At 40.4% G+C, this 12,228-nt stretch overlaps 1 pseudogene; it reads left to right on the top strand.

Annotated features, from left to right (window-relative positions):
• Nucleotides 1-1,251: 1,251 nt before the first annotated feature.
• LOC100581927 lies at nt 1,252-11,566 on the top strand (annotated as a pseudogene).
• Nucleotides 11,567-12,228: the final 662 nt, after the last annotated feature.

The following is a 12,228-nucleotide window of genomic DNA, read 5'->3' on the forward strand; positions in this document are numbered from 1 at the left end:
TTGGTTCACTACAACTTCTGCCTCCTAGGTTAAGTGATTCTCCTGCCTCAGCCTCCAGAGTAGCTGGGATTACAGGCACATGCCACCGGGCTCGGCTAATTTTTGTATTTTTAGTAGAGATGGGTTTCACCATGTTGGCCAGGCTGGTCTGAAACTCCTGACCTCAAGGGATCTGCCCGCCTTGGCCTCCCAAAGTGCTAGGATTACAGAAATATTCTTTTATTATACATTTTTCTAATATATATATCATGACCACTACCAAAATACACGTGAAATTCAAAGGTGGACAATTTTTTTTAAGCAAGGACATCTGAATAGGTAGATACATGTTGTTATGATGTAGGTGAATTTTCACACAGAAAATACAAGTATGCAGAAGTCAAATGCATTTTTAGTAAACAACTGTAATTTCCATCCTTACCTACAAACTGCTTGTTGGGCAACAGCTTAATATTGCTATTATTAAGTACACTCAGTCACTTCAGGATATAAACTTGGTAGATTTAGAATTTAAGCTCTGTCAACTTAAGGAAAACGTTTTTTTTTATCCTTCTTTTGCTCTTTAGGATTATATCTAAGTTCTGTGAGGACATGGCATCAGTCTGAAGGCGGCTTTTTGTTCTCTGTAATATTGTCACCCCCAAGTCATTAATCAGATCACTACTTCTCCATATTTTTGTGCTGGTGTTCACTACTGACATTTGTGGTCCAAGCACGATCTCTGGCTGCATCCTTATCCTGTGCATCCTTATCTTCTAAATCCTAAAGTCCTTTTGGTTTTGTTTTGCCGTTTCAGCTCTTGGGATACAGAAAGTCTTGGCTACTTTCTTTTGCTCCAGGCTCAACTATATGGACTTCATCAAGCTGCTATGCAAACACATTTGCAGATCAGTTCTTGTTATTCCATAAGGCCCAAGTGTCCCTGAATTCTGCTCTAGTTATCCAGACACTAGCCTGCCATGAAGTCTATAAGAAATAGAGTGGCATAAATAAGAAAGAATAATAATACCAAGTGTCAGTAAGGATGTGAAATAACTAGAATTCTCATACTTTCCTGCTGGGAATGCAAAATGGCTCAGTCCCATTGGAAACATTTTGGCAGTTTCTTATTAAAATAACTATACATTTATTATACAATTCACCACTTGCATATCTAAGTATTATTCCAAGAGAAATAAAAAGTTATCTAACAAGGCCACAGACCCCGCCCAACAGCCAGCACCCCGACACAGGCCCGGCAGCCGAGCTTCGCAGTGGCACCATGCAGGTCACCCTGAAGACCCTCCAGCTGCACACCTTCAAGATAGACATTGACCCCGAAGAGACAGTGAAAGCACTGAAAGAGAAGACAGAATCTGAAAAGGGAAAAGATGCCTCTCTGGTAGCAGGTCAAAAATTAACTTATGCAAGCAAAATCCTCAATGATGATACTGCTCTCAAAGAATATAAAATTGATGAGAAAAACTTTGTGGTGGTTATGGTGACCAAACCCAAAGCAGTGTCCACACCAGCACCAGCTACAACTCAGCAGTCAGCTCCTGCCAGTGTGTGCGTAATTGGTGGGTTCTTGGCCTCACTGACTTCAAGAATGAAGCCGTGGACCCTCGCGGTGAGTGTTACAGTTCTAAAGGCGGCATGTCCGGAGTTTGTTCCTTCTGATGTTCGGATGTGTTCGGAGTTTCTTCCTTCTGGTGGGTTCGTGGTCTGGCTGGCTCAGGAGTGAAGCTGCAGACCTTCAGGGTGAGTGTTACAGCTCTTAAGGCGGCACATCTGGAGTTGTTCGTTCCTCCGGGTGGGCTCGTGGTCTCGCTGGCTTCAGGAGTGAAGCTGCAGACCTTCGCGGTGAGTTAACGTTACAGCTCGTAAAAGCAGTGTGGACCCAAAGAGTGAGCAGTAGCAAGATTTATTGCAAAGAGCGAAAGAACAAAGCTACCACAGTGTGGAAGGGGACCCCAGCGGGTTGCCACTGCTGGCTCGGGGAGCCTGCTTTTAGTCTCTTATCTGGCCCCATCCACGTCCTGCTGATTGGTAGAGCTGAGTGGTCTGTTTTGACAGGGTACTGACTGGTGCGTTTACAATCCCTGAGCTAGACATAAAGGTTCTCCACGTCCCCATCAGATCAGTTAGATACAGAGTATCGACACAAAGGTTCTCCAGGCCCCACCAGAGCAGCTAGATACAGAGTGTCGATTGGTGCATCCACAAACCTCAAGCTAGACACAGGGTGCTGATTGGTGTGTTTACAAACCTTGAGCTAGATATTGGTGTGTTTACAATCCCTGAGCTAGACATAAAGGTTCTCCACATCCCCACCAAACTCAGGAGCCCAGCTGGCTTCACCCAGTGGATCCTGCACCGGGGCTGCAGGCGGAGCTGCCTGCCAGTCCCACGCTGTGCGCTCGCACTCCTCAGCCCTTGGGTGGTCGATGGGACTGGGCGCCCTGGAGCAGGGGCTGGCGCTCGTCGGGGAGGCTCAGGCCACACAGGAGCCCACGGAGGCGGGGGAAGGCTCAGGCATGGCGGGCTGCAGTCCCGAGGCCTGCCCCGAGGGAAGGCAGCTAACGCCTGGCGAGAAATCGAGCGCAGCACCAGTGGACTGGCACTGCTGGGGGACCAAGTACACCCTCCGCAGCTGCTGGGCCGGGTGCTAAGCCCCTCATTGCCTGGGGCCAGCAGGGCCGGCCAGCTGCTCCGAGTGCAGGGCCCGTCAAGCCCACGCCCACCCGGAACTCCAGCTGGCCCGCAAGCGCTGCATGCAGCCCCGGTTCCCGCTGGCGCCTCTCCCTCCACACCTCCCTGCAAGCTGAGGGAGCCGGCTCCCGCCTTAGCCAGCCCAGAAAGCGGCTCCCACAGTGCAGCGGTGGTCTGAAGGGCTCCTCAAGTGCCACCAAAGTGGGAGCCCAGGCAGAGGAGGCACCGAGAGCAAGCGAGGGCTGTGAGGACTGACAGCATGCTGTCACCTCTCACCAGCACTACAGCAGTTACTTCCTCCACAGCAACAACTGTGGCTCAGGCTCCAACCCCTGTCCCTGCTTTGGCTCCCACTTTCACACCTGCATTCATCACTCCAGTATCAGTGACAGTGTCTTCTGAACCTGCACCTGCTAGTGCAACTAAACAAGAGAAACCTGCAGAAAAGCCAGCAGAGACACCAGTGGCTACTAGCCCGGCGTCAACTGATAGTACATTGGGAGATTCTTCTTGGTCAAACGTTTTTGAAGATGCAACGAGTGCACTTGTGACGGGTCAGTCTTACGAGAATATGGTAACTGAGATCATGTCAATGGACTATGAACAAGAGCAAGTAATTGCAGCCCCAAGAGCCAGTTTCAACAACCCTGACGGGGCAGTGGAATATCTTTTAATGGGAATCCCTGGAGATAAAGTCAGGTTGTGATTGACCCCCACCAAGCAGCTAGTACTGGGGCTCCTCAGTCTTCAACAGTGGCTGCAGCTGCAGCAACTACGACAGCAACGACTACAAGTTCTGGAACATCCCCTTGAATTTTTATGGAATCAGCCTCAGTTTCAACAGATGAGACAAATTATTCAACAGAATCCTTCCCTTCTTCCAGCGTTACTACAGTAGATATATTGAGAGAATCCTCAATTACTTCAGCAAATTAGCCAACACCACGAGCATTTCATTCAGATGTTAAATGAACCAGTTCGAGAAGCTGGTGGTCAAAGAGGAGGAGATGGAGGTGGCAGTGGAGGAATTGCAGAAGCTGGAAATGGTCCTATGAACTACATTCAAGTAATGCCTCAGGACAAAGAAGCTATAGAAAGGTTAAAGGCATTAGGATTTCCTGAAGAACTTGTGATACAAGCATATTTTGCCTGTGAGAAGAATAAGAATTTGGGTGCCGATTTTCTTCTACAGCAGATCTTTGATGAAGACAGAAAGGGAGTTTTTTATATCTCACACTTCGCACTAGTGCATTACACCAACTTGTTCACTGGATTGTCTGGGATGACTTGGGCTCATATCCACAATACGTGGTATAAGGTAGTAGACTGTTGCGGGTGGGGAGGGAGGGATCTAGGATATAGGACAGGGATAAATACAGTGCATATCTGCTTCAATTAGCAGATGCTGCAACTTCACACAGCATGTAAAATATTATATACAACCAAAAATCAGCTTTTGCAGGTCTTTATTTCTTCTGTAAAACAGTAGATAACTTTTCCTTGGTTTCACTCTTTTTATTATGTACTAGATCCAGAAACTTAATGTATTGCCCTGCTTTATATTTCTTTGACTTAACATTGGTTTCAGAAAAAATCTTAGCTACCTAGAATTTACAGTCTCTGTTTCATGGCAACACTGGATAATGACTGTGAAATTTAAAAGAATTTTGTAGTGACTGTAAATAGAAATGCCAAATTATTGATAGTTAATTGTTGCTGCTTCAAAAATAAGTATAAAATTAATGTGTAAGGAAGCCCATTCTTTCATATTAAATACTTGGGGTGGGATGGGAGAAAGGGAACCTTTTCTGAAAATGAAAATAATTACTGCTATTTTAAAATTTCTTGATCATTGAATGTGAGACCCTTCTAACATGATGTGAGAAGCTGTACAAGTATAGGCAGAGTTATTTTCCTGTTTACATTTTGTTTTGTTTTGGGGAAAAATTAGTAGGTGTCTAATTACTGTTTACTTCATTGTTACATTGCAGTAAAAGTTATAAAACAAAACAGACAAACAAAAGTTATCTAACAAAGACTTGTTTACAACTGTTCAGGAAACTTTATTCATAATTACCCCCAAATTGAAATAACCTAAATATCAACTGATAAATGGATAAAGAAACCATGCTATAGCTATATAATGTAATACTACTCAGCAATAAAAAAGAATGAAATGCTGATACAAGCAATAGTATACATGAACCTCAGAAACATTAGACTGTGCAAAAGTAGTCAGATCAAAAAAAGTACATACCAAATAATTCCATTTATATAAAACTAGAAAAAACAAGTCTAATTTAAATGGACAGAAAGCAAGCCGTTGACTCTCTGGGGCTGGAGATGTTGATGGGGTTGCCTGGGAAAAATGTAGGGAAGCTTTCTGGGGTGATGAAAATGTTCTATATCTTCATTTGATAATGGTTGCATGAGTTAATAAATTAGCCAAAAATCATCAAAATGTACACTTCAAATGGGTACATTTGGTGTTATGTTAATTATATATCAATATAGTTGATTTTAAAATAATCTAGAAGCTCAATTTACTTCTTTATTCTCTTTGGACTCTTTTGGTCCTCCCATGGGAAAAAAAAATGCATGAATGCCTTTGACTTTTGTGATTAGGAGTAAAGTTGCAGAATCTACACAAGAAAACCTAAGTTAATATCTCCAAATTTCATATGCTTTATTCTGATGACAGTGAGAGGTGATATAAGGAGAGACCATTTTGCAAGTATGAGATATAATGTAATAGGTCCAAATGGAGACACTCATTAATCCTCCCAATATGCCAAGCAGTGTTAAGTGTTGAGAGTCCATCCAAGAGTAAGACATTTGACTGAATGCATCTGAGTATAGGAACCTTGCCTGTCTGTTCTATGTTGCATTCCCAGTACCTAGCCCTGTATGCCTGCTACATGCTTATTGAATTGTTGAATGAAGACATGCTTACTTTTATCATAGATGTTAAAATCTAGTGCAAGTGGCAGGCATAGACTTATGTAATTTTAATAGACAGATAATTGCTGGGTGATGACACATTCAGTGCTATGAGAATAGAGAGGAGGAACAATTAGCCCAAACTGAAGTTTCTGGAAAGTCCTTATGAAGGAGATGTATCCATGCTGAGAAAAGTGAATTTGAGCAAAACAAGAGAAAAGGTGTAATATGTCAGACAGAAAAATATAGTCTATATAGGGGCATGGAGATTTGCTAATTCATCCAAAGAATATTTAGTGAACCACTATCATGTGCTAAGTACTGTTGTAGGAGCAGAAGACTGAAGATGACTAAGAAGATAATCCCTGTCCTCATAAATTGTATATGCTAATGGAGGAGGCAGATAATTTTTTTTTTTGAGAGTGGCCAGATGTTGGCTTTAATAGGAAATGATTTTTTTTATTTTTTCTTTTTTATTTTATTATTATTATACTTTAAGTTTTAGGGTACATGTGCACAATGTGCAGGTTTGTTACATATGTATACATGTGCCATGTTGGTTTGCTGCACCCATTAACTTGTCATTTAGCATTAGGTGTATCTCCTCATGCTACCCCACCCCACATCAGTCCCCGGAGTGTGATGTTCCCCTTCCTGTGTCCATGTGTTCTCATTGTTCAATTCCCACCTATGAGTGAGAACATGCGGTGTTTGGTTTTTTGTCCTTGCAATAGTTTGCTGAGAATGATGATTTCCATTTTCATCCATGTCCCTACAAAGGACATGAACTCATCATTTTTTATGGCTGCATAGTATTCCATGGTGTATACGTGCCACATTTTCTTAATCCAGTCTATCGTTGTTGGACATTTGGGTTGGTTCCAACTCTTTGCTATTGTGAATAGTGCCACAATAAACATACGTGTGCATGTGTCTTTATAGCAGCATGATTTATAGTCCTTTGGGTATATGCCCAGTACTGGGATGGCTGGGTCGAATGGTATTTCTAGTTCTAGATCCCTGAGGAATCGCCACACAGACTTCCACAATGGTTGAACTAGTTTACAGTCCCACCAGCAGTGTAAAAGTGTTCCTATTTCTCCACATCCTCTCCAGCACCTGTTGTTTCCTGACTTTTTAAATGATGGCCATTCTAACTGGTGTGAGATGGTATCTCCTTGTGGTTTTGATTTGCATTTCTCTGATGGCCAGTGATGATGAGCATGTTTTCGTGTGTTTTTTGGCTGCATAAATGTCTTCTTTTGAGAAGTGTCTGTTCATGTCCTTCGCCCACTTTTTGATGGGGTTGTTTGTTTTTTTCTTGTAAATTTGTTTGAGTTCATTGTAGATTCTGGATATTAGCCCTTTGTCAGATGAGTAGGTTGTGAAAATTTTCTCCCATTTTGTAGTTTGCCCATTCACTCTGATGGTAGTTTCTTTTGCTGTGCAGAAGCTCTTTAGTTTAATGAGATCCCATTTGTCAATTTTGGCTTTTGTTGCCATTGCTTTTGGTGTTTTAGACATGAAGTCCTTGCCCATGCCTATGTCCTGAATGGTAATGCCTAGGTTTTCTTCTAGGGTTTTTATGGTTTTAGGTCTAACATGTAAGTCTTTAATCCATCTTGAATTAATTTTTGTATAAGGTGTAAGGATGGGATCCAGTTTCAGCTTTCTACATATGGCTAACCAGTTTTCCCAGTACCATTTATTAAATAGGGAATCCTTTCCCCAATGCTTGTTTTTGTCAGGTTTGTCAAAGATCAGATAGTTGTAGATATGGGGCGTTATTTCTGAGGGCTCTGTTCTGTTCCATTGATCTATATCTCTGTTTTGGTACCAGTACCATGCTGTTTTGGTTACTGTAGGCTTGTAGTATAGTTTGAAGTCAGGTAGTGTGATGCCTCCAGCTTTGTTCTTTTGGCTTAGGATTGACTTGGCGATGCAGGCTCTTTTTTGGTTCCATATGAACTTTAAAGTAGTTTTTTCCAATTCTGTGAAGAAAGTCATTGGTAGCTTGATGGGGATGGCATTGAATCTATAAATTACCTTGGGCAGTATGGCCATTTTCATGATATTGATTCTTCTAACCCATGAGCATGGAATGTTCTTCCATTTGTTTGTATCCTCTTTTATTTCATTGAGCAGTGGTTTGTAGTTCTCCTTGAAGAGGTCCTTCACATCCCTTGTAAGTTGGATTCCTAGGTATTTTATTCTCTTTGAACCAATTGTGAATGGGAATTCACTCATGATTTGGCTCTCTGTTTGTCTGTTATTGGTGTATAAGAATGCTTGTGATTTTTGTACATTGATTTTGTATGCTGAGACTTTGCTGAAGTCGCTTATCAACTTAAGGAGATTTGGGGCTGAGACAATGGGGTTTTCCAGATATACAATCATGTCATCTGCAAACAGGGACAATTTGACTTCCTCTTTTCCTAATCGAATACCCTTTATTTCCTTCTCCTGCCTAATTGCCCTGGCCAGAACTTCCAACACTATGTTGAATAGGAGTGGTGAGAGAGGGCATCCCTGTCTTGCGCCAGTTTTCAGAGGGAATGCTTCCAGTTTTTGCCCATTCAGTATGATATTGGCTGTGGGTTTGTCATAGACAGCTCGTATTACTTTGAGATACGTCCCATCAATACCTAATTTATTGAGAGTTTTTAGCATGCAGGGTTGTTGAATTTTGTCAAAGGCCTTTTCTGCATCTATTGAGATAATCATGTGGTTTTTGTCTTTGGTTCTGTTTATATGCTGGATTACATTTATTGATTTGTGTATGTTGAACCAGCCTTGCATCCTAGGGATGAAGCCCACTTGATCATGGTGAATAAGCTTTTTGATGTGCTGCTGCATTCTGTTTGCCAGTATTTTATTGAGGATTTTTGCATCAATGTTCATCAAGGATATTGGTCTAAAATTCTCTTTTTTGGTTGTATCTCTCCCCAGCTTTGGTATCAGGATGATGCTGGCCTCATAAAATGAGTTAGGGAGGATTCCCTCTTTTTCTATTGATTGGAATAGTTTCAGAAGGAATGGTACCAGTTCTTCCTTGTACCTCTGGTAGAATTCGGCTGTGAATCCATCTGGTCCTGGACTCTTTTTGGTTGGTAAGCTATTGATTATTGCCACAATTTCAGAGCCTGTTATTGGTCTATTCAGAGATTCAACTTCTTCCTGGTTTAGTCTTGGGAGGGTGTATGTGTCGAGGAATTTATCCACTTCTTCTAGATTTTCTAGTTTATTTGCGTAGAGGTGTTTGTAGTATTCCCTGATGGTAGTTTGTATTTCTGTGGGATTGGTGGTGATATCCCCTTTATCATTTTTTATTGCGTCTATTTGATTCTTCTCTCTTTTCTTCATTAGTCTTGTGAGCAGTCTATCAATTTTGTTGATCTTTTCAAATAACCAGCTCCTGGATTCATTAATTTTTTGAAGGGCTTTTGTGTCTCTATTTCCTTCAGTTCTGCTCTGATTTTAGTTATTTCTTGCCTTCTACTAGCTTTTGAATGTGTTTGCTCTTGCTTTTCTAGTTCTTTTAATTGTGATGTTAGGGTGTCAATTTTGGATCTTTCCTGCTTTCTCTTGTGGGCATTTAGTGCTATAAATTTCCCTCTACACACTGCTTTGAATGTGTCCCAGAGCTTCTGGTATGTTGTGTCTTTGTTCTCGTTGGTTTCAAAGAACATCTTTATTTCTGCCTTCATTTTGTTATGTACCCAGTAGTCATTCAGGAGCAGGTTGTTCAGTTGCTGTGTAGTTGAGCGGTTTTGAGTGAGTTTCTTAATCCTGAGTTCTAGTTTGATTGCACTGTGGTCTGAGAGACAGTTTGTTATAATTTCTGTTCTTTTCCATTTGCTGAAGAGAGCTTTACTTCCAACTATGTGGTCAATTTTGGAATAGGTGTGATGTGGTGCTGAAAAAAATGTATATTCTGTTGATTTGGGGTGGACAGTTCTGTAGATGTCTATTAGGTCCACTTGGTGCAGAGCTAAGTTCAATTCCTGGGTATCCTTGTTAACTTTCTGTCTCGTTGATCTGTCTAATGTTGACAGTGGGGTGTTAAACTCTCCCATTATTATTGTGTGGGAGTCTAAGTCTCTTTGTGGGTCACTCAGGACTTGCTTTATGAATCTGGGTGCTCCTGTATTGGGTGCATATATATTTAGGATAGTTAGCTTTTCTTGTTGAATTGATCCCTTTACCATTATGTAATGGCCTTCTTTGTCTCTTTTGATCTTTGTTGGTTTAAAGTCTATTTTATCAGAGACTAGGATTGCAACTCCTGCCTTTTTTTGTTTTCCATTTGCTTGGTAGATCTTCCTCCATTCTTTTATTTTGAGCCTATGTGTGTCTCTGCATGTGAGATGGGTTTCCTGAATACAGCACACTGATGGGTCTTGACTCTTTATCCAATTTGCCGTCTGTGTCTTTTAATTGGAGCATTTAGCCCATTTACATTTAAAATTAACATTGTTATGTGTGAATTTGATCCTGTCATTATGATGTTAGCTGGTTATTTTGCTCGTTAGTTGATACAGTTTCTTCCTAGCCTCCATGGGGCATTAAGTGGGTATTTTAAAAAATTTGCTTTGACTTCTATCAACATGCAGGGAATATTGTTTTCTAAATTGGCCATGGAATGGAAACCTAGGGAAAGTTGTGCACTTCATCATATTTTATCCTAAATTGTTTGCTATATTATGATTCTTATATAGAAGACTCCTTTCTGCTCTTTTGCCTCATTGTTTAGACTTCTGAATTCAAAACCCAAGAAGTGATTACTTTTTTTCTGTGTTTTATGTTGTCAGATCCCTTCTCTGAAATAATCAGATGAGAACAGCTTAACTGGCTAAGCAGAGAGTAAGCCAAAGACATGGTAAGAGCCCATTCTGGGTGTGTGGGTGGGGATCACATTGGCTAACATTTTAACCTTATTATTCCATCTCTCAATTAAATGTCAACTTTTTATTTAAAAATAAGAGTTATACATAGCCAAATCATGTAATTTCCCTTTCAGTGTCTCATGTTCTCCTATCCACACATTAACAGAAAGGTTAATAAGAATTGAAAAGGAAAATTAAGGAAGTAAGGCAGCAGAATAGACACTAGGGAACATTTAATTATTGGATTTTCTCTGATTCCATTACTGAGATATTCTTTGTGTTCTTGGTACATATTTGCAGTACTAATCTAATCTACCCCTCCCCTGCCCCCCTAGAAGAAGTGATGAAGGAGTACGTAAAGTAAATAAGGACCCATGTTTGGTAAATTTCATTCCTAGTCTTTCCAGGTACTCCTCCCCGCTCCAGAGTCTGAAATCTTAACCCTCAATGCATACACATACACACACGTACACAGATACAGTTACACATAAACACACATGCACATATGCTTGGAAGTCATTTGGATTAAGAGACTACTCTTTTGGAGTACAAAAGCTAGTCTTCATCCAATAATAGTTTGTTGTCAAGAAAGTCTGGATTTGGAGGTTTAAGAGAAGAAGAAAACAAGAAGAAAAAGAGGAAAGAAACAGATTTTGTCAACATGAATCTAATTCTACTTTCCTGTGGTCATTGTTTCACTTCCTCCTTCTATATCTTTAGCACAAGAACTAGATTATGCTACCCTTGGAAAACTTTGGAAACTGAACTGTAAACAGTATAGAGAATTGGTAGAGAGTTAGAAAAATGAAGAAAAATTAAAGGATACCAAACAATTGCAGAATGAGGAAAAATTGTAGAATAATGGAGAATTAGAGAATAATGAAAAATTGTAGAATAATGGAGAATTGGAGAATTATGAAAAGTTGTTTGGTTTTATTTTTTAGAAGATGATCTATTCCTACACAGAAGTGCTGGAATTTGTGGTAGAGTTGGGAAAACACCCCCCAATCCTACAGATCCAGTGTTTAGGTGTAAACACCAACCTGTGAAATTTAAGTTGGTGGCCCTTGGGAGTCATGGAAGAAATTGAGCTTTTAGAGTAAATTAGCAATTACCATGCTACTTATTCAGAACTTAATTCTGAGGTATTGTTTTTATTATTATGTTACAGCATGTTGCTTTATAATGCACTTAAATAATCTGTGCAATCAGTGTTTTATGTCTATATAAGCTCCTTGAGGGCAGTGGTTGTACTATTTATTTCTTAGGATCCTTCTAAAATGTTTCATATGTTTGGCTCACATAAAACACTTGAAGCATGTTAATTAACATTCCTTTAGAGTGAAACTTGTGAGCTTTCTTCTCTCCAAGTTATTTCTAATATACTTACTATGTCTTTCTGACTAGTTTGTAAGCTTACTGGAGGCGGGGACCAGGCCTTCCACTTAGTTTCATTTTTTCATGCCTAGCAGAGTGATAGGCACAAATGAGTTCATTAAATACTTGTTGATGGATTGAATGATTGACTAGAAATTTGCTTGAAGTTCTAATTCTGGGAAATTAAAGCTTTAGTTTGTCTGAACAAACAAGCAAATGAACAAAGAAAAATAGAATAGTAAAGTATCTCTAGATGTCCTAATGGTTCTGATAATTTCACTAATACAAGATCTTATATTTATTAGAACTTGTTGGTTTCTGATAACAGAATTTC

Source organism: Nomascus leucogenys, chromosome 8 (genome assembly GCF_006542625.1).
Source record: "Nomascus leucogenys isolate Asia chromosome 8, Asia_NLE_v1, whole genome shotgun sequence".
NCBI lineage: Eukaryota > Metazoa > Chordata > Mammalia > Primates > Hylobatidae > Nomascus > Nomascus leucogenys.